Source organism: Mastigoproctus giganteus, chromosome 6, assembly GCF_048544385.1.
Source record: "Mastigoproctus giganteus isolate SK-2022 chromosome 6, ASM4854438v1, whole genome shotgun sequence".
In the NCBI taxonomy this organism is placed as follows: Eukaryota; Metazoa; Arthropoda; class Arachnida; order Uropygi; family Thelyphonidae; genus Mastigoproctus; species Mastigoproctus giganteus.
In genome coordinates this window covers 119,604,116-119,626,790 of record NC_143580.1, presented here as the reverse complement: position 1 = coordinate 119,626,790, position 22,675 = coordinate 119,604,116, and the positions used below count along the sequence as shown (strand labels likewise).

Here is a 22,675-nt window from a genome sequence, read left to right as displayed (position 1 = left end):
AATTAGATTGGATACTATGATAGGGTCACAAAGGAACTGGATGCAAAAAATAATTTTGATATCATATACTTGTATTTCAGGAAAGCTATTGATACTGTGGCACATGGAAGACTGCTATACAAATTGGAGCAGTATGGCATTAAGGCAAGTTACTGCAATGGATAACGGGATGGCTGAGTGGGAGATGGCAGAGAGTGGTAATAAATGGACATCGCTCTATGTAGACTAATGTTATTAGAGGAGTCCCACAGGGATCGGTGCTGAGCCCATTGTGGTTTTCTGTATTTATCAATGATATCGATAAAGGTATATCAGGCTTAATGTCCAAATTTCCAGATGACACAAAGGTTGGCAGGGTTGTTAATCACAGTAAAGACAGCATGCCACTGCAACAGGATCTAGAAAAGTTAGGCAGCTGAGCTAAGCAGTGGCAACTGAAGTTTAACATTGACGAATGCAAAGTACTGCATATGGGTAGCAGTAACCCAAGAGAAACATACCAACTATCTGGTACTACAGTGAGGTGGAGAATGAAAAAGACCTGGGGGTAATTGTGCAGACAGATATGAAGTTCTCTGAGCAGTGCGGACAGGCTGCCAGAGCAGGTCATGGTGTCTTATCAATTATATACATGAATTTTTCGAGTAGGGAAAAGGAGGTGAATATCCCCTTGTATAAGGCAATGGTCAGGCCACACATTGACTATTGTATACAAGTCTGGAGGTCTCATTTTAGGAAGGATGTAGAGTTGCTAGAACAAGTACAGAGAAGGGCAACAAGACTGGTGAGAGGAACAATGGGGTGCGCTTAGAAGAAAGGCTTAAGTTCTGCAAATTGCAGCATCTGGAGACTAGGCACTTGCGAGGTGATCTGATTGAGGTGTATAAGGCTTTGATTAGTTTCAGCAGGCTCGATGCTGATGGGATACTTCAGCTTGCTCAGATTAAGAACCTGAGGGGGCATAGATTCAAATTGAGGAAAGACAGTTGTAGAATAGATGTGTGAAAATTTTCCTTTAGCCAGCGGGTAGTTGACTGCTGGAACAGGCTTCCATCTGTTGTTGTGGAAGTTGATAGCTTAAATAAATTTAAGGTTGAACTAGACAAATATTTGGAGTGAAATGGGATGGGTGAAATGTGAAGGGTGGTTTTTTTTTTTTTTTTTTTTCAGCCAATGCTGTATAAAGCTTGCTTTCTTGCAACATACTCCTATGCTAATGCTATAGGAGGCAGCAAAGGAATTAAGCAAACCCTTAGTCATAATTATGAAAGCTTCCTTGGACTCATGGGAGGTCCCCAAGTACTGAACATGTGCAAGTGTCTCCTCAATTCACAAAAGGGATCAAAGGGTGATACGAGTAATTTCAGAACTGTTAGTTTAACTTCTGTTGTGGGGAAAGTAAAGGAGGCACTGGTTAAAGAAGCACAGCAAGATCATCTAGACAAGACTGCAGTTATAGTCCAGACACAGCATGGGTTTGTTAAAAGGGAAGTCTTGTCTGACCAATTTGATTGGATACTATGATGGTGTCACAAAAGAACCAGATGCAAAAAATAATTTTGATACATATACTTGGATTTTAGGAAAGCATTCAATACTGTGGCACATGGAAGACAACGTGCAAATTGGAGCAGTATGGAATGAAGGGCTTATTGCTGCTATGGATAAAGGGATGGTTGAGTGGGAAAAGACAGAGTAGTAATCACTGGACACTGCTCTTCATGTACCAATGTTATTAGTGGATCCCCCAGGGTTCAGTGTTGGGCCCATTGTTGTTTTCTATATATTTTAATAGTATTGGTGAAGGTATATCAGGCTTAATGTCCAAGTTTGCAGATGATACAAAGGTTGGCATCATTGTTATTGACACTAATTACAGTGTGCCACTGCAACAGGATCTAGAAAAATTGTGCAAATGGGCTGAGAGTTTGCAGGAATTTTTCTAGTGCTGATAAGGAGTTGATTATCCCCTTGTATAAGGCTATGGTCAGGCCACACCTTGAGTACTGTATACAGGCATGGAGGCCTCAGGTTAGGAAATATATTAGAACTGCTGTAATGAGTACATTGAAAGGCAACGAGATTGGTGAATGGAACAAAGGGTTGCGCTTATGAAGAAAGGCTTAAGTTCTGCAAATTTCAGTGTCTGGAGACTAGGCACCTGTGAGGTAATCTGACTGAGGTGTATAAGGCCTTGAATGGTTTGAGGAAACGCAATTCTGATGGGATTCTTCCTCTTTGTCCAGAATAATTGCCTGAGGGGACATAAATTCAAATTGAGAAAAGAGATTTGTGGAATACATAGATGGAAATTAGCCTTTAGCCAGATACTGCTGAAACAAACTTCCATCTTTTGTTGTGGAAGTTGGCAGCTTAAATAAATTCAAGGCAGAACTTGACAAACATTTGGAGAGAATGGATGGGTGAAATGGGAAGGTTTTTTTTTTTTGGCTGATGCTGTATAAGCTTGCTTTCTTCCTCTACTAATGTTAATATATCATCAATATTCGAGACTCTGAAAGACAGGTTATAGAGCTCAAGAACTTGTTATCAAACCCCAGGACGTCGACTTAATGATAGCTCCGCTTTAGCTTCTGCTGATATGAGAATGGCGTTGCTCATGGACACCAATCGTGGCAAAGATCTCCATAAGATTATCTCCACAGATGATTGTGGACCATCCGAAAATGGCGTAGTGGATTTGTGGTTATTTTCGGCACAGGTTCAACATCTGGTGATTATGGGCTTAGCACACCCAGGGTGCTGAGCTGGTCATCATCATTCTTCTCCTTCTTGGTGATTCCCTTCTACTCCCCCCTCTCTCTCCCTCTCTCTCTCTCTCTCTCTCAAAAGGTAATTCAGAATTTTTTTCTTTTTTTTTTTTATGCCTAGTGCAGCATAAGCCTTAGGCTTCCTTGCACCATAAGGCTATTAATAATAATAATAATCTTAGGGGTGGAACAGACTGATACTGTTTTCATATCAAAACAACTAAAGCTGTGAGGTATCATATACTGTGGCTGTTATTATCAATGCCAGACTGAACTAGTCTGGAGGCCTGGGACACAAATATTAAATGCAAAAGAGGTTTTTAATTTTCTCTTTAGGGTAATTGCATTGGTCCACAGAATACATGATCTTGGGAAGCCTGGAGCGATAACTCCACTATGCCCTGGTAAATCTGGCCTTAGCAATGCTCACCTCAAACTGATTAACTCTTTAGCAGTGTTTAAAAAAAAACCATTAAAATTTTTCCTATCTTTAAGCAAATAAAATTCAGGCCTTTTTTCAAAAGGTGTGAAAAGCCAGAAATCACTTACACCGAAAAAGTCCTACCTGAAATGTTTAAGGCAATAAAGCGGAAAAGAAGAAGCAAAATAAACAATAGTACAACTTTTGCATTAAAATTTGGCCAAAAAAACTAGAGGAGGGGGTAAGAATGGAAAACTGGTACTCAGAAAGTTAATGTTTCATCAGCATTCTGTTGACCATCAAAATAAACTGCTTCCCCAGATAGTCAAGGAAGATAGTCTGAGGAAATTTAATGAATAGTTGGACTGGTACTTCTGGAAGTGGGATGGGGATGGCTGGGCTGGTAGGTCTGGCACATCTTTCCATCCCCTCCAAAAATTATTCAAACAAAATTTCACACATCTAGCCTACAACCAACCTTTTTCAACTTAAATTTATGTCCACTTATGTGTGTGTTGTCCAATAAAGAGTTAGGATGCCAATAGCATTTAGTTACTCAATCCATTAAAAGCCTTAAATACTTCAATCAGGTCTCCTCAGACTTGCCAAGTTTACATATTTTGCAATTCACAATTCTGAAGTCTTTTACAGTAAGGATAACCTTTTGGGTCCTTGATTAATGTTGTGCTCATCTCTGCACCCATTACAACACATACATATTCTTCTTAAATGAGGTTTCCAGATCTGTTTGCAGTACTCATGATGTAGACTAACCACTGCCTTTACAACAGGATAATCACTCATTGTCCCTGTTGGCAAAATTCCTGTATATCACCGACAGCACTCCATGAGTTGTACTAAAAGCCTGTCTGCTACTCAGAAAACTTCATGTTGGATACTGTACAATTCCCCTTGGTATTTCATTCTCCACCACCTTGAGTGGTGCCACCTAATTGCTATGTTATTCTGGGATTATTGCTGCCAATATGCAGTACCCTGCACCATCAATATTAAGCTTCAATTGCCACTTTTCAGACCGTTTAATTTTTCTGGTTCTTGTTACAGAGTATGCCCTGATTCCTGTTACCAAACACCCTGCTGACCTTTGATGAATAAGCTTGATATATCCTCATCAATATTATTAATAAATACCGAAAACAGTAAGGTGTCCAGCACTGAACCCTGAGGGAACTCTGCTAAAACATTAGTCCAAAAAAAAGCAATGCCCATTTATAACCATCCCCACCTTTCTGCCACTCAACCATCCCTTATCCACAGCAGCAACTTGCCTCCATTCCCATGCTGCTCAAATTTGTACAGCAGTCCTCCATTAGGAGAAGCTGTGCCAGTGCAAGAATTAATGTCACATACCAAGTCTTCCTTGCTGGAACTGAAAGACCCCACCCCCTTTTGATTTGGTACCTTTCCAATTGGAGGCCTGGGGGCACTGCTTCCCCTAGGTATACATCCTAGTTTCACCTCACAGAAACTTGACTTTTTCATGAAGCAAAGCAGTAAAATGTACCAAAGAATATACACAATTACAGATCACATGTGGACACTTCATGGCCTAAACTGCTTTGCCACCCCACACACAAATGGAAAAAATCTCTTACATAACTGCTCGTGAATTGTGGGTTTGAAGGCACTCTAATTCTTAAACTGAATGCCGCATCAAGATGATTTATGTACCATTCAAAATACTGTCACTAGCAGATGAAACCACCACTTATTTCCAAAATCATTATTCTTGTAAATAAAATATAATTTTAATGTAATTTTTTTGACATAAGTTTATATTCTTTATGTCATAATTTTGTCTGTTTTTTTGTTCTAGTTTCTCTTGGTGGGGGAGGGATGTTTATTAATATGCTCATCCATAATTGCCATTTAAAGAAACCTAAAATCAATATTTCCATATGTAACTTATCAATTATGTTGCAACCTTTAAATTTTTTGCTGTGTTGACCTTGACACCAAATGTTGCAAGGTTTGAGAGTCCATTTTCAACCATAGTTGTTCTTATGTAATTTTTTGTTACAGTAAACCCTTAAAAATCTGGCACCCTGAGAGGTGCTGGATTTTACAGTTTTACAGATTTTAGAGAGGTATACTTTGTTGGTTGGGCACTTTTATAGGAGCCCATTTCAATAAATATTATAAACAAACAACAGAACTTATTTATACCTGTAAACATTTATAATCACTATCTTGTCCTTTCATCTGTTTTTTAGTCAGCAGTATTTTAAAAAGCATAGATAATGAGAGAGAGAGAGAGAGAGAGAGAGAGAGAGAGAGAGAGAGAGTCTTAACTCTCACAGTAGAACAAACATGCCTTTTTTTTATGAGTTTCCCTGACATTGCACTGCTTTCAAGATAGCTTTGGCTATATTACAACTTTGTAAACTGATTTCATATAACACGTGGTTTCATATAACACGTTGAACATCTTTGCAACTGTTTCATATGCACTTTGTTACCAGAGACCATCCACTATCTGGTGAGGGACCAGTTAGTCCTGAAACAAGCTATCAGAGCAGTCTCATCTTTTATACAAATACCTAATTAACCTTTGGCAAGAACATCTCTTTCAAAGTAGTACAAACTCACTGAAAAGACAAGTTTCTTCTGAGAGCTAAAACCATTGCATTATCCATGTAATTTAAATCCTGCTAGCTGAAAAAACCAATCAGATCAGATGAAAGGACAAGACAGACCTGCAAAAATCTAAGAGAGAAATATCACCCTTTTTCATATGGATTATTGAAGTAAAAGTATTCCAGATTGTAGTGTGAGATTTTATAGAGTTTACTGTAATTTCAATTCTCCAAAGAAAAAAGAGATCATTTTTCAAATCACTTTCGCCTCTAGCACAGGTAAACAGAAGTACTATATATTCCTAATGCAATATTAATATTTGGATGTAGTTGTGCTTTTTGAGATCAGCTAACAATGAAATGGAGAATAATTTAACAATTCAATAATATATCGCTGTATAAATTAAACTGCACCAATACTTCTTGAAAACAATTTTTATTAACATTTTTCCTCCACAAATTTCAACAAATAAATACTGAAATGTTTATCCCACAGGAATGCAGACTTCTTAAGTAATGTTTCATAATTTTCACTTCATTCTGTGAGACATAACTCAGATTATCTATCATTTTTAAAGAGTTTACTCAGTAGCAGAATGTTTTCTGAAAAATTGAAATTATTTTTACATGTACATGGATTCAAAGATCTTTCTGTTTCCTCTGAACATTGGTTCAACTTTTTTCCATAGGTTTCTTTTTTTTTAATATAATTTGCAAGAATCTCTCAGCATTTTTTCTATACACATCTGGTAACTAGATAATGAAGTGCTGGTTTGGTGTCCTGATTCAGGAATTTATCTTTCACAAGATTATCTAAGCATCATACCTCATCATTATGTCCAAGTATCCATCAACTGATTTTTTTTTTTTTTTTATGTAAAACCCCAAACATGAGAGGTATTAGAACCTATAGTACTTAGTACCGTGCTTGAGTTGGAGGTTAAGAAGATGAAAGAAGATATTTGTTGACATTGGACTTGAACTTCTGTAGACTGTAATTTTCAGGAAATACGTATGAAGGAAGGTTGCTCCAGAAAACGGCAGTTGAATGAATAAACGAGGAAGATAAAAAGTTCGTTTTGTGAGTTTGAAGTTGGACAGTAAATGGATGTTGGCTGGTAGTGACACGTGTTTGGACTGTTTTGAAAGAGAGAGCGGGAATTATAGAAGCCAATTCAAAAGAATTGGCTTCTATAATTCCCAGTGCCCATCTGCAGAAGAGGCATGCAACAGGAAACAGTATGTCTATGAGACAGCGAGTGGAGAGACTCTGTTAGAGATGAATCATTAATTAACATAAGTGCCCTCTTCTGAATGGAATCAAGAAGCCTGAGAGAGGTTTTGGGGGCACCACCCGAGATGTGGGAACAATATTCCATGGCAGGGCGGATTTGCGATTTATACAGAGTGAGCAGCTGTTTGGAAGAAAAGTAACGCCGAGAGTGAAAGAGAAAACCCAGTTTTTTACATGCAGAGGAAGCAATATTTCTAATGTGCTTGTGCCAAGAGATATTAGAAGTCAGGGTGATCCCCAAAAGAGATATATCATTTTGCCTAGAAATCGGAGTGTCACTAAAGATAGGCATAGGAGCAGAAGAATCCTTTTTTGGGCGATATAAGACAAGACTGAGCTTTCAAAGGGTCAAAATCCACTAAGTTGTCTTTGCCCCACTGGAGAATTACCTGAAGATCAGCATTTAAGGAATTGGTAGCAGATTTTTGAGAAGTTGAAGCTGATTGAGCAGGGCAAGGTTTCACAAAATGGAAAGTGGAATGCAATGTACTATCATTGGCAAAACTATGGATAGGATTTCCAGTCAAGGGAAGAAGGTCATTATTATAGAGGAGGAAAAGAGTGGGGGAAAGAACTGAACCTTGGGGGACACTGGCATTAGTGGAGAAGTTAGAAGACAGAGAGCCATCTACCATCACCCTCAGTGAGCGATCAGAGAGAAAACTGGATAACCAATTACAAAAAACAGTTGGCAAACCATAAGATGGAAGCTTGTTTAGAAGATCTTTATGCCAAACACGATCAAAAGCCTTTGAGATGTCAAGAGCAGCTACTTGTGTTTCACCAAACCTTTCCATTGAATTAGTCTATAAATGGGTAACATAAGCCAGAATAACACCAGTGGATCGACACTAATGGAATCCATATTGGCGATCGTTAATCAGACGGAAGGTTTCTAGGTAGTTTAAGAGTTGGTTGTTAATTGATTTCTCCATTACTTTAAAAAGAGTAGAAGTAATTTCAATGGGACAATAATTGGACAGGAGGGATTTGTCACCCTTTTTAGAAACTGACTGGATATGAGCAAATTTCCAAGCAGAAGGAAAAACACCTTTGGAATAAGAAAGTGAAAAAAGGTGGCAAAGAATAGGAGTAAGTTCAGGGGCACAGGTTTTGAGAACAAGTGGAGAAATACCATCAGGACCTTTCTTAACATAAAGAATCATCAAAATCCTTCTGACATCCTTTTGACAGAAGACCACAGGAGGCAATGAATGGAGCATGTTGGGAATGGTGGAAGGTGTTTTACCAAGATCATTAATACATGAGTTGGAAGAAAAATGGGATGCTAGCAGGTCAGCTTTATCCTTGTCTGAAGTGACAACAAAACCGTCTGGTTTGGACAGAGGTGGGAGCAGAGATAGGCAAAAGTTGCGGCCAATAGCTTTGATAAGAGACCAGAATGCTCAGCTAGCATTAGGGCAAGAAGCAAGTTTTCTACTCTTAGCCTGTTCAAACTCTAGTTTGGACTGATTAATAACTGCTTTACAATTGTTGCGAGCTTTGGTGTAGGCAGAAAATGAAACTGAAGAATTAGAAAGAAGCCAATTACGATATGCAACATTCTTCTCTTGAACAGCCTTAGCACATTTATTGGAAAACCAAGGTTTAGATAAAGGACAAGATTTCAAAGTAGAGTGTGGGATAAAGGAATCTATTCCTACAAGAATAATTTCACCGACACGATCTGAGCAAACGTTGACATCAGAAGTTTTGAAAGAGTGATTTAAAACAAGCACAAATTCATTTGCATAGTCCATAGAAGTTTGGATACCTATCCTCCCTTTATATCCTTTGCAAACAACAAATAAACAAAGGTACCTTGGTCAGTCAACCAAGGTACCTTTGTAGAACTTGCATTTTTGCATAATGATTAATCCAGTTTATGTATCTACTCTGCTGTAACATTATTACAGCAGAGCAGATGTATAACTTAATCTACCCTAATCTAACCATTTAACTTATATTTAAAAATGAAATCAATAATATATTAATTGATACCAAATATGATGTATAACTAATCACTAGTACATGTCACTATGAACATGCACAACATAGCTATAAATCTAAATTATCAATACCATGAAAATGTAAAATAAATTATGTCTACAGAATACTGACAGAGTTTCATTATGATTGGATAATTTATCACTGAAAATGCATGTAAACAAGTTTGGATAAACTGGTGTGCATGCATTTGAGACCTAATGTGACCTTACTTCTCATAAACGTTTTCCATGTCACATGTTAACCTACTTGTAAAGAACTCTTTTGATGTTTAAAATGTCTACATAAGATAAACTTATCAAGTTTGAAAATGGAAATGGTCAATTTATTAAGTTTTAACTGTACTCAATAATGAGTAAAGTTCTATATTTTTGTAATGGTAAAAATAGTAACATTAATCTTTTGTAAAACATCAGTTTATGCTTTTCTTCTTCTTTTTTTTTTTGTGGATATTAGAAATACATTTCTCCTACAATAGTTATTCACTTTCACTGATTACTGACAAGTAGGCGACACGCTTTTACAAAATTAATAACACAGAAATGTTTTCCTAATATCCAGGCTTATAATGGTATTCTTCACATTTAATAAATTGGAAACAAAACTGTAATTAAATTTAATCCTACATAAAAATGTGATAAACAGTCTTACCTTTCATGTTCCTAATGAACTCTTCATAGTAACCTATGCTAAAAATAGACTATATTCCTTACACTTTCTCTGATCTCGGTCTCTACCATCTGTCAGTATGGTATTCCTAACCTGAGAAGCAGGTGGTGCTAATCATATAAGGAAATTTGATAAAGACAAAAATTAAATTTTATAAAAAGACGCATACGTATATATTCAGCAAATAACATCTTTAGGTAAATGTTGTTCTTGTACGATTCTTCAAAAATGTTAAATATTATTATCTAAGACGAAAACATACGGTCCAAAACGACATTTAAAAGAAAACAACATGAACCTCTTCACAGAACACACAACGCGTGCGCAAACGGTTGGCACTTGTTTCCCTGCACATCTCACGTGTGGCAGCAAAAGAAACTTTTACAGGATAAACAATACATCAATGAAATGGCGACACACACACAAAAAAAAAAAAAAAAAAAAAGAAATCAAAATTTCTCTCTTATTTTTTTTTTGTAGACGAATTTCTTGCAGACACTGACTAAACCTAGAAGTAAAACTTAAAAGGCCAGCCATCATATAGATCTTTCACTGCTTTGATTTGATTTTGATTTTTGTGGCGCAAAAACAGCAAGGTTATAGTGCGCCAGGAAAAGGTTAAAATATAAAAAGGTAAGACTGGTAACTTGTAAAAAGGTTACTTCGTCTAAAGGTGCATACAGTCATATAAATAAATAAAATCAGTACAATGATAAAAGCAAATAGTATATTTCATATGAGTTTAAAAATTTAAAAACTGCTGACACATTGTCGTTGTCATTTAAAATCTGACTGAGTGTATTCGGCTCAGTCAGATGGGTAAAAGCAGTAAAACGAGCATTTATAAAACTGGTACAATCACATAAAATGTGTTGGACGGATAAAATGGTGTCGCATTGCTTACACATAGGAGGGTCATCAGCCCTCTCTTTCACTGCAAGTCCATAGTTTTAACTAAGTAATGCTAAATTTGATGTAAAACATATATTGCTTGCTATTATAAAAGAAAAAATATAAAGATACTTTTTTATTTTATAATAGCAAGCCTGTTTATACATGAAGTAATGAAGTACAGTCTGGAAAAAAATTCCGCAATGTAGAAATATTTTTCTAAAACTGTCATGAGACGGCATGTCACTTTTATCAGCTCTTGTCTCTTTTACAATTTTGGCTACAAAGCCCATGATTAACATCAGCAAATAAACATGGAATTCAACTGAAATCTATAGCATTACGAGCTTATCGCACATTAGAAAGCTCCTATCTAATCTGTCCCAGATGAACCAGCTTGCATGTCACATAAATAGTATACCAATGTTTATCTGTCTTTAAATTTTAGCAGACGCAACTAAGGCTAAGAAGCTGCAGCAGTTATCAGACAGAGGAAGTAGGATTTCCCCTTGGTACATCAGTCCGCACAGCGTTCAAATCTTCCAACGAACATACGCGCATGAGCACCCTCATCCCGGCGAGTAACACAGCTAATATCATCACTGTCCCGCCACCATGTCGAAAAGACCTGAGTTCAAATCTCGTCAGTGTTATTGTTGTTGTATGGTTTCAGGACCAAAGCGATATTATGGTTTCAGGACCAAAGCCATCAGTGACCAAAGCCATATTACTCCGTGTATACGATCTGTAAATTGCGCTCTCGTCAATGACGGAGGAAAATTTTCATGTGCCTTTTTACGATGCTAAGTCAGTCAGTCTCAGGCGAGGGTAGCATGGTTTTTCAGCCGGGAACTCGAGTTTTTCGTCCAGTAAGCAGACAACTTGACCATAGAACCCACGCAAATTAGAAAAACACATACACACGCGCCCGTAAACAAATATTATAGGTTCCCCGAGCAGAAGCTTAAATATTGTAAACATATTCTCCTGATAAATAAATTGTATCGTGTTATTATTATTATTATTATTATTATTATTATTATTATTATTATTATTATTATTATTATTCTCTTGATGACATATTCTCTTGATAAATAAATTATTATTATTATTATTATTATTATTATTATTATTATTATTATTATTGTGGAATATACTATGTGTAGTGACTTCATAGTCTTTTCTGTAAGATAACAAATTTGTGCAAAACTTGTAAAGGAAGAACTACAACTTGTTGTCAAGAAATTCACTTTTCTTAACAAGTTCATTTATTGTAAATGAATTCTCTTAATAAATAAAATTGTATTGTATTGTATTGTATTGTATTGTATTATTATTATGTATTTCTCCCTGATTGGGGGACTCCACTCTATGACGGGTATTGCTACCAAGTAATTATTATTATTATTATTATTCTCTTGATGACATATTCTCTTGATAAATAAATTATATTATTATTATTATTATTATTGTATTGTATTGTATTATTATTATTATTATTATTATTATTATTATTATTATTATTATTATTATTATTATTATTATTATTATTATTTCTCCCTGATTGGGGGACTCCACTCTATGACGGGTATTGCTACCAAGTACACAGGGTGGTTGTAATGTCTGGTGTTACTGTTGGTCGAGGAAATCTCTGACTATCCTACAGGTGTTTAGAATTGCAACTTTCTGGAGTTCCTTGTAAGTGTTCTCTGGGAGACCTATTACTACTAGGCTGCTATGTAAAGTCTTTGGTACCATACTGGTTGTTGACACGATGATCGGGATAGTTGATACTTCTTGCATATGCCACATCTCCTTGATCTCATGTCTCAGGTTCGTGTACTTCCTAATTTTTTCCTCATGGGTTTTCTGGACATTGCTAGTGTTGGGCAGCGCTATGTCAATCAGGTAGGTAGCCTTTTCCATCTTGTCCACATGGATTATGTCTGGTCTGATGTGCGGGATGGTCATATCCGTTATTATGGCGCGGTCCCAGTACAGCTTGTGGGTTCGGGTCTCTAGTACTGCTTGGGGTTCGTACTTGTAGTATGGTACACTTTCTTTGGGCAACTGGTATTTCCTCTCTAGCTTCTGATGTATTATCCTGGCTACCTGGTCGTGTCTATGAGGGTACTCAGTCTAGGTGATCACCTTGCACCAAGCGGTGATGTGTTGGATCGTTTCTGAGGAGAGGTGGCATCGTCGACATGTGTCATATGACATTGCGAGCTCCTTTGCGATGTATTTTCTGTAGTTTCTGGTGTTGATTACATTGTCTTGGATGGCTAGCATGAATCCTCCAGTCTCAGGGAAGAGCGTCCCGCTTGTGAGCTATGCATTGGAAGCAATGCTATCGATGTGATCTTGGTGGTCATTGTAGTGTCTGCCATGGAGTGTCATCTTTGCCCATCTTTCTAACTTCGTTTCTTGTCCCGTCTGGGCGGGAGGAAGTTCCTAACTTAGGTTGAGTGGGGTATACCACTTTATCTTCCTTATGGCCTGGCGGAGTGGTGATGTGTTGTTCTCAAAATAATCCTTCAGGTTAACTAAAGCTGTTTTCTGTTACTCTATCAGGCTTATCAGGCCCCTTCCTCCCTCTTTCCGAGGTATTGTTAGTCTCTCCACTGCTGATTTGCGTGGTGTTGGCGACTCTTGGTCATCATTGTCCTTGTCTTTCGCATGATATCTTCTAGCTCGGTGTTAGTCCAATCTATGACCCCGAATGTGTATGTTAATACTGGAGCTGCATAGGTGTTTATGGCTTTAACTGTGTTCCCTCCGTTCAGTTTTGATTTAAACAGGCTTCTGAGTCTCTGATGATATTTTTCGGTTAGACACTTCTTGATTTCCTTGCGTTCTAACTGCTCAGCCTACATCATCCCTAGGTATTTCACTTTTCCTCTCCTTCTGTCATAGCTTCGATCTCTTTACCAGTCAGTAGCTGGTACTTTCGGCCAACTAATTTTCCCTGGTGCAGTGTGTGGGTCTTGCTTTTGTCTAGACCAAATTCCACCCTGAGATCCTTGCTGAATTCTTTGGTGATCCGGAGTAGCTGCTGGAGTTGCTTCTTGGTTGCCGCGTAGAGCTTGATGTCATCCCTGTACAACAGGTGTGTGGGGTGTACAGGTTCCTTCTTGCTTCTTTCAGGTTGTACCCATACTTGCTGCCGTTGAGCATGGTGGATAGCGGGTTGAGTGCTAGACAGAACCATAGTGGGCTCAGAGCATCTCCTTGAAACATTCCTCTTCTAATGGGGATTAGCCTGGTTGTGATGTTCTCGACCTTAATGGTCGTACTCCATTTCGCCATTGTTGTTCCTATTAAGTTTGACACTATCTGATTGACCTTGTAGATCTTCACGATCTCTATTAGCCAGCTATGAGGTACGGAGTCGAAGGCATTGAGGTAATCGATGTAGGTCGTGCATAGGTTGCGGTGCTTCTTGAAGGCTTGCTCCATAACTGCGGCTTCTATGTTGCTCCTCTGCTTGCATCCTTTCTGCTGTTCGGCCATTATGTTCTGACTCTCTAAGTGGTCTGGTATCTTTTTGGTTATGCAGCTGGTCAGGATCTTGTACATCGTTGGGAGGCATGTGATTGGCATGTATTTCGCCGGGTTTCTTGTATCTTCATCTTTAGGCTTCAGATATGTGCCTCCTTCAGTGATAAACTTTGGGATTGTCTCCGGGTGCCTTATCATTCGAGTGAACTGCTTTGCTAGGTGCTTGTGTGTGCAGGTGAGCTTATTGTATCAGTAGTTGTGGATGTTATCAATTCCCGTAGTTCGCCAGTTGTGGGTGTTCCTGATCGAGTTTTACTTCTTCTTCTCGAATCTCCCACTCTCTCATCTCTTTGTTTTCGTCCTTCGTTTTCTTCCGTTCTGCTTCTATCCAGGGTTCTCTGCTGTTATGTCTTACTTCACTGCTCCAGATATTTCCCCAGAACTCTTCGATCGTCTTCTTATCTGGTGGTCTGTTTCTTGCTTTCTCATCTTCACCCAGTTTCCTGTAGAAGGCTCTTTGGTCGTCATCGAAGATTCGTTTGTTTATTTTACTCTGGGAGCTCTTTTTGTATCGGTGTAGTCTCTTGCTGAGTGCGAAGAGGTTCTGCTTCTCTGTGTCCAAGTATTCCCCTGTTCTCTGATTTCTGGTCTCATGTTTGCTGTGTATGCTGTCCCTCTTGAGGATGCTCTTCACTTTTCCAATCAATTTCTTACTTCCATTACCCTGTTGGTACTGTGTCAACTGACCTATCTTGACTCTTAAATCTTCTATCTCCTGCTGTAGTCTTCTTTCCCAAGCTGGCGGTTCTTTCTGTTTTCGGTTCTTCTGCTGCTGGTTTCTTGTTTCATTTCCATTAATCCTAGTGGCTGCTATGGCAGCACAGCATATGGCTGTGTGGATAGCCTCCAGCGTTGCACCATTGTTGTCAAGGTAATGTGGCATTATTTGCCGATTGAGGCGGTCTGTTACTCTCCACAGGATTTTATTTGGCCTCTGCTTAGGCATCATGTGGGTTCTTGTGGGGTACATTCCTTCGAATTTTTTTAGGGCGTTCTTCCACTAGTCTTCTATTTTGGATAGCATGACTTCGTCTCTTTCCACTTCAGCTACTCTGGGTTGTATTTCTTTTTGCTCTTCCTCCTCTGGTTTCATGGTATGCTGTTCCTCCTCTAGTTCCATATTGACCATATTCTTTGTGCTCTGTAGTTGATCACTAACATCCTACTTGATTTTTTCCAAGATGACAGGAGCTATTAAGTTCTTCGTGACGATGATCCTTCTTTGGTCTGCTAATCGCTGTTCCGTGACCTGAATATCCGGGTATCGTTCCAACCACTTGGTATGTAGTCGCGATCTGTACATTGTCATATCGGTCTCTAGCCTGGTTATTTCATAGCATGCTCGCATGATGTACGTATTCATTTCAATGCTCCACTTTACGTGTTGGCGTTTTCTTCCTTCCTGGGTGGTCACTACTGCAGTTGCGCAGGAAGGACTTCCAGTTGATGGGGGCTGGATGGTCTTGCCCTTCTCTTGTGGTAGCCTTATGGGGGACAGTGCCACTTGCTCCACTGTCTTGATCGGGAGACTGTCTCCAACTTTTCGAACCGACCCCTAAGGCCTGAACGCGAGTGACTTAATCCTGCGCCACACTCGATGCAGTATGAATAATATTTCTCTGCGACATCATCCATCTATGGAGGTGGACTTGTTTAGCTTCGGCTTATGTCCAGTGGTTTATAATAATAATAATAATAATAATAATAATAATAATAATAATAATAATAATAATAATAATTATTATTATTATTATCATCAATTCATTTCTCTGTTGAAGAGACACCCCTGGGACAGCCATTGGCTAGGAGGGTGAGAGTTACATTTTAAGGTGTGAAGCGGACTCATGAGCAAAAGGTTACAAAGGAACGTCGATGGGACGTTCACTCTGAAAGGATGAATACAGAATTTTGGAATACATGAGTAGTTATGATTTTATAATAGAATATTTAAATTTTTGGCATCTTTGAAAATTAAAGAATATTTCAAATTTTGACATTTTAGGTTGGCATCTAGAATGCCGAGAATATATAGTTAAAAGGGATCAGAATTAAATGCAGTTTTTGCACCGAGTGTCTGTGCACTACAGTTGCACGAGACGATAGGAGTCAGCAAAAACTTGCAATCTGTAGGCTTTTTCGTTACAGAGCTTTTCTGGTCCAATTCTTAATTGATTGAAAAGTTCTATTGTGTTTGCTGGAAAAAAAGTGACTTAGGCTGTCCAGGTTTTTTTAAGTTACTTTGAAGAGGATTTCTTGTTTCAGCAATCCTGATGGCTTCTCGACGAGATTGAAACAAGATAAATACTGGGAGCGTCTAACCTTCCTGTTAGCAGTTGGGCTAATGTGAAAATGTTTCTTGTGTTAATTGTCTGTTTCCAGGGAAGAATGCCGAGACTGGAAAGTAGGAGGGCTCTAGAGATAGTAAATTCGAGATTCTGTTCAGCCATCTCAAGAGTCTGTATTCAATAATTAGGAAAGCTTTCAGGTTGCTCGGTGGGGCAGAGGACCAAATCTGTGAAGCATACAGTGGGATTGGAAGTATACATTTCAAGATATACTTTTTAACAAGATTTGGGTTTCTAATGCCAATTAACTCCTGTTTGGCAGCCCAAAGCGCTACATATGTTTTAGCTTTGATGTAACCAACGGGCTTGGAGAATATCAGTCCTTCATCCCATTTTAGGGCAAGGTCAATGTGCCATTTAACCTTTGGAAATTCACATCCGCTTACCAGCATAGAGATATTGTTCCTGCTCTTTTTCTTTGTAATTGTCATCTGGGCAGATTTTCTTGGGTTTAAACATAGTCCAATACAGTCGAGGTAATGCTCCAGTTTATTTATCGTGTTATTGGCTTGTTGATTTGTTTGCTTAACTTGTTGTAGATCTTTAGATTTGACGAAAGAATTTCAGGTCATCAGCATATGTAATAAAGTTGTCTTTATGGGATGCAAAAATGGTTCCAAAGCTGCAGTAAATAACAGTGAGGAGAGAACGCCTCCTTGTGGCACTCCCTGCGAAATGGAGTATTGTCTTCTTAGACCATTCGGTAAAGACCTTGGCAGTCATGAGCCCCTTTTTTTCTGTTATCACCAATGATCCTTTTTCCTTGTTTGAGCTTTGATAATACAGCCGCGTAATGTGCTTGTCTTTTCAGCTTTATAAAGTAATCTTTTTTGTACAGAATGTAGTCATTAGGATATCCTGTCTTCAGCCGCTTCCTGTAAAGTCTTTGCTTTTTATGAAAGACATATTTTATCTGTGGATTAAACCAGTTTTTGGATTTCCTAGTTATCCTTATGACCCTCGATACTCCTTCAACGTACGGGAACCTATAGGCTCTTTTGCAAAAAATATGCTTTCAAGAATGCAAATGGAATATCTGTGTCGACCTAAAAGTGGTAGCTTTGCTGACTGGGTTTCAAGGTATACCCTAAATACTGCTGCTTTTCATGCGAATGGGACAGCCGAGCGAAGGATTGTCATTACAGGGTAAAAGAACGTTCAGAAACTGTACCAGGCCAGAAAAATGTCGTACATTCTCCTTTGGTGGATAAGTGAAAAATCTATTTAACTCCATTGCATATCAAGCTAAGTTTGATAAAAAAATATTTGTGAAAGTGATGGACAAAAATGGAGAGGGATTTTCCTGTTTGATGCAAAAGTTTCCTCAAATCAGTGTGGCCAAAATAAAAGAAGGAATTTTTGTGGGTCCTCAAATCAAACTGCTATTCCAAGATGAGGTATTCATTAAAAAATTAAATGCTACAGAAATAAGAGCTTGGAAGATATTCGAATACGTCTGCCGGAACTTTTTAGTACAATGAGAAATCACAAAATTAGAGTGAAATTGAGGATGAGCTAACTTTAGCGTACAGAGAGTTGGGATGCAACATGTCTTTAAAGCTTCATTTCCTACATTCCCATTTAGACTTTTTTTCCTGAAAACTTGGAACGGTCTCCGATGAACATGGTGAAAAGTTTCACCAAGATATTTCTCAAATGGGAAAAAGATACCAGGGAAAACGGAGTCCAAATATGTTGGCAAACTGCTGCTGAAATCTCGTACGGGAGACATCAATCCACGATCATAAAAGGTAAAAAATGATAAAATAAGCGTTTTGTTATCAGATAAATATATTTTTAAATAAAATAAGGTTAAAAATCCATTGTATAATATTCAGTACTCTTTGTAACGTTTTCTTAAAATATATGAAATTTTTTACTAGATTGGTGGAATAGCAATATGGTTTCCATATTTGAATTCAGCAACTTTAGCATTAGTTAGCATTAATAGAGGCATATGATGCAAGAAAGCAAGCTTATTCAGCATCAGCCAAAAAAAAAAAAAAAAACAACCACTACTCCCATTTCACCCCTCCGTTCGTTCGAAATACCTGTCCAGCTGAGCCTTAAATTTGTTTAGGCTATCAACTTCAACAACAAGCGATGGGAGTCTATTCCACAAACCAACTGCCCGCTGGCTAAAGGCAAATTTCCGCACATCTATCCGACATCCGTCCTTCCTCAATTTGAATTTATGCCCTCTCAGGTGATTATTCTGAGCAAGAGGAAGAATCCCATCGGCATTGAGCATGCTCAAGCCATTCAAAGCCTTATACACCTCTATCAGATCACCTCGCCGATGCCTAGCCTCCAGGCTCTGTAATTTGCAAAACTTAAGCCTTTCTTCGTAAGAGCAACCCTTTGTTCCATTCACTAATCTTGTTGCCCCTCTCTGTACTCGTTCCAGCAGCTCTACATCCTTCTTGAAATGAGGCCTCCAGACCTGTATACAGTACTCAAGGTGTGGCCTGACCAATGCCTTATACAAGGGAATAATCACATCCCTGTCCCTGCTAGAAAAATTCCTGTATATCATTGACAAGACACCATGAGCTACTCTTGCAGCTCGTCTGCACTGCTCAGAGAACTTCATATCTGCCTGCACAATTACCCCCAGGTCCTTTTCATTCTCTACCACTGTCAGCGTAGTACCACAGAGTTGATACGTTGATCTGGGGTTACTGTTTCCCATTTGTAGTACTTTACATTTGTCAATGTTAAACTTCATTTGCCACCTCTCAGGCCATCTGCTCAACCTTTTCAGATCCTGTTGCAGCAGCATAGTATCAGTAGTGTCCTTAACAACCCTGCCAACCTGGGTATCGTCTGCAAACTTGGACATTAAGCCTGATACACCATCATCAATATCATTTATAAATACAGAAAACAACAATGGACCCAACACTGAACCCTGAGGAACTCCACTAATAACATTAGTCCACGTTGAGCAGTGTCCATTGATTACCACTCTCTGTCTTCTGCCACTCAACCATCCCTTTATCCATAGCAGCAATTTGCCTCCAATGCCACACTTCTCCAATTTGTGCAGCAGTCTTCCATGCGCAACAGTATCAAAAGCCTTTCTAAGATCCAAATATATAATATCAAAGTTATTCCCTGCATCCAGTTCTTTTGTGACTACATCATAGTATCCAATCAAATTGGTCAGACAAGACCTGCCCTTAACAAAACCATGCTGTGTCTGAGCTATAACTGAATTCTTGTCCAGATGATCCTGCAGTGCTTCTTTAACCAGTGCCTCCATTAATTTTCCTGGAACCGAAGTTAAACTAACAGGTCTATAATTACTTGTGTCAGCCTTTGATCCTCTTTTGTGAATTCGGGTTACATTTGCACATCTCCAGTCCATGGGTACCTCTCCTGAGTACAAAGAAGCTCTCATAATTATGGCTAGGGGTTTGCTTACTTCATTTGCTGCCTCCTTTAATATAACTGGATAGATCCCATCCACCCCGGGTGCCTTTTTTATGTTTATCCTCAACAATTTCTCCTCCACTTTCCTCTCAGTTATTAGAAAATAATCTAGCTCACTGCCAATGTTTACTTCACCTACGACATTCCCCTTCCTGAATAACTCCTCATGTGTGAATGTAGATGCAAAATACTCGTTTAGATTGTTAGCCACCTGAGCTGGATCCTCAACTGTTGAACCATCAACATCCAGTGGACCAATCTGATTCATCCCTTTCCTTCTTGAGTTTAAATGGGTAAAGATCTACATTCTGATAAAGACTACATAAAGATCTACATAAAGACTATATAAAGATCTACTTTATCTACATAAAGATCTACATCGCTCTGAATTTTAACAGGGAGCGAAAAAAATGATTTTTTTACGACTAGTGTAATCCTCCTCCTCCCCCCCGTAAACAGCTGTTCCATTTTTTGAAATAAAGAATGAAAATTTCCTGCAATCCAGTCTTTCCTTATATGGGCGGCCTTTTGCTGAACTCACTAGGCACGTTGTCCGTCCTTCGACTCTTTTAAGAAGCTCGTACTAGCATGTATGCTTCTGAATCTGAGACAGTTTTTGTCGCACACAGGCTACTTTTGATAAGAAGCATGATCATTATCTCTTCTATATTTCCTACCCTTCCTAAATACATTGTACACACCACAGTGCAACTCATCTTTGTTTATACTGTATTTGTAAATATGACCGAGTCTTCGCATTATAAATAATAAAATACAAAATATGACCATACTCCAGAATATGGTGCACCTCCGGGTACTTCGAAGAAAGAGAGGAAGATGGCGGTGATTGACGGGGTGAAGGAACCTCCCACTATTTGCTAACCCCTTATCCTCCTCGCCCGCACGTTACAGACAGCTGTCACGTGGCATCACGTGATTGTAGTCTGCCTTGGTAGCACAGTGGTATCATCACCGTTCTCCCCACACTGGGTGGAAAAAGCCCGGGTTCGACTCCCGTCTATGAAGCGAGGAACTTTAATTGGCTTTTTTCACTCCGTAGCTGAGTTAGTGAGTCTCAGGCGTATATAGCAAGGTTTTTTCCCCCAGAAAACTGGTGTTTTTCCGTCCAGCAAAATACGCAAATCGACCTGAGAACACACTCAATTTATACGCACAAATACGGGAACTCTAATATAACAATAATAATAATAATAATAACTAGGGGGAACGGCCCCCTACTAGCTTTGCTCGCCAACCCCGCGCACGCTATTCTACGCAATATGTAGAGGTATCACGGAGTAAGTCAAATCAGGTGTGTTTCAACAGGTGTGTCTTTTTCTACGTAAAAGACACACCTGTCGAAACTCACTGAACGATATCTAATTTAATACATAAAAGAAAATATAAAGTGTAAGAAAAAAATATAAAAAGTACAATTGAGTGAATGAAGGTTATTGCATTAATTGCAATACATGAATTAACATGAATTAATTGCATGTTCTATCTTAGCCTCTTTACCGGACAGACTGATGGCTATGCAGGCCCTCAGGGGCCTCAATGGTTATCCAATCTGACGCCATGCTGTAGCTTTTCCTAGCTGGCATGAGGCATGGTGTGGGATGCTGAAACTGGCCATTAGGGCAACCCCCCCCCCCAGGCCAGTGTGGGACAGAACTGCAAAAAGCACACTCCACCCTAGGAATCTCTTTCCCTATGTTATTTAATCCTACCACCTGGGGGTGGTTGAGTTCCTTCCCCCAATCCACTTCCCACTCCATGTGTGGCCCTACCCTCTTTTGCCTGGTGGCTCACCCTACCACCCAATCTCAACTACCACCCTCTGAACCAGGATGAGCGTCCTGTACCAGGGGGTCCCTTACTGTCTCCCCTTTTAAATCAGGCAAGTGTCTCAACACTGCCCCCTGTATTCTCTACCCCTTTTATCCCACCCTCTTCCTATCTCCTTTTCAATAATTTCTTTTTCTTTTTCTTTTATTATTATTATTTTTTTTTGGGCTCTCCTTGAATGATTGGCTACCCCAGGTTTCACCCCGCAAGAGCTTTCTTCTCTCCTAATGTGTCCTGGACCTCCTCCCCATGGCCCTCCTCCCCACCCTAAGTGGCCACAGAAATAACACAACCTATACTAATACTTCAAAAAACACACTTTGGGGGAGACCCTCGTTGATGCCATACAAAAAAACAAAAAAAAAAAAAAAAAACAATATTTCACTGTGTCGACATCTAATCAGGAAATGACCTGTGTAATTATTTAAATGTGCATTTATCGTGCGCGGCATTTTCAACGTCGAATAAATATCATTCTGTAATTATTTACCCGCGATCACATAGGTCACTTAGGAAAAGGCCTTTTGCTTCAGGTTCCTAAAATCAAGGAGGTATATTGTTGCATCCGAAAGAGCAGGACTAAAATATTTAACTAAAATATTTTGAAGACTAAATGCGTAAGGCATAATATGTTAAGGGTTGAGATTAACTATATGATATTGGTGTAGTAGTAGTAGTAGCGACGTGATGCAAGAAAGCAAATGTATCAGCTTATGCAGAATCAGACAAAAAAAAAAAAAAAAAAAATTACGAAACAATCCCCTCTGAATATTTGTCCAGTTCCTCCTTAAATTTATTTAACGTATCAACTTCCACAACGACAGATGGAAGTTTCT

General features: G+C 38.8%; 1 protein-coding gene across 1 annotated transcript in view; it reads right to left on the bottom strand.

Moving 5' to 3' along the window:
- The window catches only part of LOC150084537 (uncharacterized), a 260,732-nt gene extending 250,886 nt beyond the window's left edge, over positions 1–9,846 (bottom strand). The window contains exon 1 of the mRNA XM_090375300.1: positions 9,742–9,846. The gene's annotated coding sequence lies outside the window, so the exon portion shown is untranslated. The remainder of the gene's footprint in view (positions 1–9,741) is intronic.
- Positions 9,847–22,675: the final 12,829 nt, after the last annotated feature.